This window comes from Triticum dicoccoides, chromosome 1B (genome assembly GCF_002162155.2).
Source record: "Triticum dicoccoides isolate Atlit2015 ecotype Zavitan chromosome 1B, WEW_v2.0, whole genome shotgun sequence".
NCBI lineage: Eukaryota > Viridiplantae > Streptophyta > Magnoliopsida > Poales > Poaceae > Triticum > Triticum dicoccoides.
The window spans coordinates 134,119,172-134,125,718 of NC_041381.1; positions in this window are offsets into that span (position 1 = coordinate 134,119,172).

The following is a 6,547-nucleotide window of genomic DNA, read 5'->3' on the forward strand; positions in this document are numbered from 1 at the left end:
GTGTACGAATGCAATTTGTGGTGAATAAACAGTCAATGGAAAATATGAAGAAAATGTAGTAATAAGCTGCCGCTATATTTTTTTTCCATTGTTATTCAAATAATACGTCAAAGCGTATGTATACAAGTAGTGTGATGAACAAAATAGGACTATTTGACATGTCCTAGCCAAGTATAAGCTGCGTGTGGGTATAAAAACAGGTATAACGATCGTTATCAGGGACCACCTGGGTTTTCCCTTATACGTCAAAGCTTCTTACCTCCTTGGTTTTTCCCTCCCGTGATGAGTCCGATATCCGACTATCTGAAAGGGCTTCCAGAAAATTGAGTCCTGAAAGAAAGAAAATGATGAAGGAATACGGGTCCTGGGGCGGTTGAACCGCATTGTGGATCGTGTCGTAGTCGTGCCTCTGCTTGTGCCCATGGTATTTTTAGTGCGTAATTATGTACACGCGACACAAATTTCACCGCTTGACTGGAACTAGGACAGAGGCCGAATTGCTAGTCGATCTCTAGACATGCCGGATAATTCTGTTGCGGGGTACTCCGGACTCGCTTGACGGTGTCCGGGTTCTTCATCGCCGAATTGGATATTTGCCTAAGAAGGCTGCTTTGTACTTCTGCCGCGAGGGCTGTAGTGTGCTCCTCCGTATGGAGCGAGCGCTATGTGTTTCCATTAACTGTTATAACCCCGCGAGGTCCTGGCATCTTGAGCTTGAGGTATGCGTAGTGCAGTACCGCATTGAATCGAGCAAATGCGGTTCGTCCTAGTAGGGTATGATAACCACTACGGAAGGGCACGATATTGAAGATTAACTCCTCGCTTCGGAAGTTGTCTGGAGATCCGAAGACTACTTCCAGTGTGATTGAGCCCGTACAATAGGCCTCTACACCTGGTATTACACCTTTAAAGGTGGTTTTGGTGGGTTTGATCCTTGAGGGATCGATGCCCATTTTATGCACTGTATCCTAATAAAGCAGGTTCAGGCTGCTGCCACCGTCCATAAGGACTCGTGTGAGGTGGAATCAGTCAATGATTGGATCAAGGACCAATGCGGCAGAACCGCCATGACATATACTCGTAGGATGGTCCCTGCAATCGAAAGTGATCGGACAAGAAGACCATGGGTTGAATTTTGGGGCGACTGGCTCCATCGCATAGACGTCCCGTAGTGCACACTTCCGTTCCCATTTGGGAATATGGGTTGCGTATATCATGTTCACCGTTTTCACCTGCGGAGGGAATTTCTTCTGTCCTCCAGTGTTCGGCGGTTGGGGCTCCTCGTCGTCATCACTATGAAGCCCCTTTTCCTTGTATTCGACATTCAATTTGCCAGTCTGTTTAAACACCCAGCATTCTCTGTTGGTGTGGTTGGCTGGTTTATCAGGGGTGCCGTGAATTTGACATGAGCGATCGAGTATGCTGTTCAAACTGAACAAGCCCGGATTGTTTCTCTTAAATGGCTTTTTCTGTTGTCCGGATTTAGAGCCTCTGAATCCGGCGTTGACTGCCGTGTCTTCGATGTTGTCGCCAATGTTCCGACGCTTGTGTCTATTGTGTCGTGGCTTGCTGCTGCTATCTCTGGCGTCTGAATCGCCGGAGTTTTTTGGTGTGATGTTGTTGCGAGCCAGCCAGCTGTCCTCGCCCGCGCAGAAGCGGGTCATGAGTGTCGTGAGGGCTGCCATGGACTTTGGCTTCTCTTGGCCGAGGTGTCGGGCAAGCCATTCGTCACGGATATTATGCTTGAAAGATGCTAAGGCTTCGGCATCCGGACAGTTGACAATTTGGTTATTTTTGGTTAGGAACCGAGTCCAGAATTTCCTGGCTGACTCTCCGGCTGTTGGGTTATGTGACTTAAGTCATCAGCATCCGGTGGTCGCATGTAAGTGCCCTGGAAGTTGTCAAGGAATGCGTCTTCCAGGTGCTCCCAACTACCGATGGAGTTTGCCGGCAAGCTATTCAGCCAATGCCGAGCTGGTCCCTTGAGTTTTAGTGGGAGGTACTTGATGGCGTGTAGATCATCTCTGTAGGCCATGTGAATGTGTAGGAGAAAATCTTCAATCCATACTGCGGGGTCCGTTGTGCCATCATATGGTTCAATGTTCACGCGTTTAAACCCTTCTGGGAATTCATGACCCATTACTTCATCAGTGAAGCATAGGGGGTGTGCGTCGCCTCTATGTCGGGCTACATCTCGACGTAGCTCGAATGAATCTGGTCTATTTTATTCGGCCTGGCCGGACTTTTGTTTAGTTTATCCGGCATGATGGTCATCATCACGCATTACGGCGCGCCCCCGTGATCCGTAGATCGATCTTGACTGTCCTGCTTTGTTTTCCAATATGTCTCGCAGGTCCTTCATGTAGCCCCCGGCTGTCACGCCCAATATGCGACCCTATCCAACAGGAACTCGAAGGTCCCACCAAGGATAGACCCGCATATTGAAACACTTTTGCAAGGTGGATATCATTACATCAACATTACATAAAAGAGGGGATACAAACAAGAGGCATACAATGCCACACGAATACAACATCACAATACATAAGATCATCATCCGACTACGGATGAAACACAAACAGAAACTCAAACGACATCCACCCTGCTAGCCCAGGCTGCCGACCTGGAACCTATCCCCTGATCGAAGAAGCAGAAGAACTCAACGCAAGCAAGCATCGCTCTCGCGTCATGATCATCGCATAACCTGTACCTGCAACTGTTGTTGTAGTAATCTGTGAGCCACGAGGACTCAGCAATCCCATTACCATGGGTATCAAGACTAGCAAAGCTTAATGGGATAGGAAGGGGTAAAGTGGTGAGGTTGCAACAGCGACTAAGCATATATGGTGGCTAACATACGCAAATAAGAGCAAGAAGAGAACAAGCGGAACGATCGTCAACTAGCAATGATCAAGAAGTGATCCTGAACTCCTACTTACGTCAAACATAACCCAAAGACCGTGTTCACTTCCCGGACTCCGCCGAGAAGAGACCATCACGGCTACACACGCGGTTGATGCGTTTTAATTCGGATCTGGTGTCAAGTTATCTACAACCGGACATTAACAAATTCCCATCTGCCTATAACCACAGGCACGGCTTTCGAAAGATTATACCCTGCAGGGGTGTCCCAACTTAGCCCATGACAAGCTCTCGCGATCAACGAAGAAATAGACCTTCTCCCAGGAAGACCCGATCAGACTCGGAATCCCGGTTTACAAGACATTTCGACAATGGTAAAACAAGACCAGCAAAGCCGCCCGATGCGCCGACAATCCCGATAGTACCTGCACATATCTCGTTCTTAGGGCAACACTGGATAAGCGAAGCGTACAGGAACCGACGTAACCCAAGTTGCCAAGGGATGGCCCCGCACGGTGCTCTAGTTTGGACCAACACTTAGACAAGCACTGGCCCGGGGGGGGGGGGCTATAATAAAGATGACCCTCGAGAGAGCGACTCCCAAGGGAAAAGTAGGTGGTGGTGAGGCAAATGGTAAAACCAATGTTGGGCCTTGCTGGAGGAGTTTTATTCAAAGCGAACTGTCAAGGGGGTCCCATAAATCACCCGACCACGTAAGGAACGCAAAATCCGGGAACATAACACCGGTATGACGGAAACTAGACGGCAAGAGTGGAACAAAACACCAGGCAAAAGGCTGAGCCTTCCACCCTTTACCAAATATATAGATGCATTAATAATATAAGAGATATTGTGATATCCCAACCAAAATCCTGTCCACCATGGAGAAAATCTTCAACTTCACCTGCAACTAGCAACGCTATAAGAGGGGCTGAGCAAAGCGGTAACATAGCCAAGCAACGGTTTGCATAGGAAAGGTATCAAAGGTTAGAGGTTCATGGCAATATGGGAGGCTTGATGAGCAAAAGATAGGTAGTGCAGCAAAGCGATAGAACGAAACAACTAGCATAGCAATGATAGTAGTGAGATCCAGGGTAGCGGTCATCTTGCCTGAAATCCTGCAAGGAATAAGAACGAGTCCATGAATAAGACGAACGGATGAAGCCGAACCAAGCGTAGACGAACGAATCCTCACGATCGCAACGAAACAGGAACTATCGGAAAGAAGCACACAACATAGTAAACACACCACACATGAACAAGGCATGATGCACGAACAAGCATGATGCAAGACAAGACTACATGAAGCTACTCATGGCAAGAGATGATGCAAACAAGAGCAACACATCAAGGCAAGTTTAAACGAGGCCGGAAACAACATATAACAATTCCGGTAAGTCCTCATATGCATATTTCGAAATTGGTCCAGATCTGAATAAACCTTTTGTTCAAGTTGTTAAACAGCAAGTTAAGATACACAAAGATGATCTACACGAGATTCTAATCAAGTTACATATAAAGTTCATTTAGTTAGGAGCTATGGCCTAGAAGATGTGAGCAAAACAAGATCAACATGGCATTGATGCAAAATGCATACTAACATCAAGCAAACACCTCAAAACAAGGATGCAACATGATAATATGAAGCTACATGCAAAATCAAGCAAGTTTCATATAGAGCACACTCAAAACGGAGCAACGGTTCAACACACACACATGAAACAAGTTTAAAGGACAAGCTGTCCTAAACAGCAACTAGGCATATTGCAAGCATCAAAACAATAAGCTACAGCACCCCAATATGATAACAAAAGGCATGGGCATGATGTACAGGTAAAGCATTACAAAACATGAACACTGAGCTATCTCCAGAAACTACTAGAACATGCTCAAACACACATGGTAAGATTGCAAGTAATAACAATTTCAGACTTTGCAGAAAATAACATCACGATGCAATGTTTAGAGCTATCAAACAACATGTTACAAGAACTTATTATGGCAAACAAAGGCATGGCATGATTCTACTCAAAGCATAGCTCAAAAGTACTTTACTGACCATGAGCCAAAAAGGACCAGAAAATATGATGGCACCCATGTAAACATGGCAAGTTATTATACAGATTCAAACATGGCAGAAACAGAACTATGAAGGCATGTTGGTGAGCTTGTGCAACTCTCTACAGAGTAATACATGGCATGGCAAGGCACCCAACAGTAAGAAGACATGTTTGTGAAGCTAAGCATGGCAAGAGCAAGTCCATAGGGTGCATGGAACACTAGGAACAACCATGGTAACAACTGAACTTAATGTTAACAGGCTGACAGCACCATTATCAAGCAACTTTGGAGCAAGATATGAACAAGCTACAGCAACCTATAATTGCAACCAGGGGAATTAATGGATAGAGAATGACATGTAGTTTAAGACATATTTATAGAACATCTCCAGATTATGCATAGAATGATTAGTAGAAGCAGGTTTACATAGCATCACGAAATAACAGATTCAGCCTAGCAAAACAGCAACATCAAGTACACTACTTAACAAGCTTGATTCACTCACCACAAGTCATTGCATGCCAATATAAGCATAGCATCATCAAGAAGACATGTTTATGAAACAATCCAAGGCAAGAACAAGTCTATAGCATGCAAGGATCAACTATAGCATCCTTGGCTAAATTGAATAACATGTAAACAATCTGCCAGGAAACATTTTGAAGCAAAAGTAGAGCACTCAAATGACATTCTAGACTACTCCATAATTGCAACAAAGTGCATGAATGGATAGATAATAACCATATGTTCAAAACATCCTTACTGAAGTATCTCAAAATATGCATGGATCTCTTTGTAACATCATGTTTACATGGCATCAAAATAACAGCAGAACAGGGACTAAAATCAGCAACATCACGATGCCTAGTTTGCATGCTTGTGCTAGTCACCACATTGATCACAAAAATTCATGTCATACACCACTATAAATAAGACATAGCATAGATCAAAACACATGTAGACATCAACCTCATCGGATGCACACATCAATCATGGCAAAAATGACAAATGAGCTCGTTCTGATAACAGACAGCAGAAAACATCACGAAGCATTCTTACAACGATGATTCAGGCATCTAGATGACCTCAAATGAATATGATGCAATGGAATGAAATTATGTACTCGTCGAGTCGAACAATTTGACATATTACACGCACGAAATGGAGCTACGGATGCAGAGTTACAGCATGATGAACATGGCATGAAAATGTGCAAAATCTGGGACTTAGTCAATTTGAACTGAGCATAGAATAACTATAAGGTGCTCGGGCGGGATTTAGGCAGCTCACCACTGGGCTTCGGCCCATGTTGGAGATGTGGTTGGGCCAAGGCAAGAGCAGGCTGGGCTGCGGGGAACTGGGCCCTGGGTGGGCCGCGGGGAGGCCCACGCGGGAGAGCTGAGGCCGGTCCAGCGCGGGGTCGTCGGCGTCCTCGCTCCCCGCCCGACACAGAGGAAGCAGGGGACGGCGGCGGCGGTCGTCCGGGCCGGTGAGGTCGCCGGGGCAACGAGAAGAGGCAGATCCGCCAGATCCGGGCGGGACGGATCCGTTCCCGGCGGCGGACGGCGGCGAGCGCTGGCAGGAGGAGGCGAGGCGGCGGCGGGGTCGACGAGTGGCGGGGCGG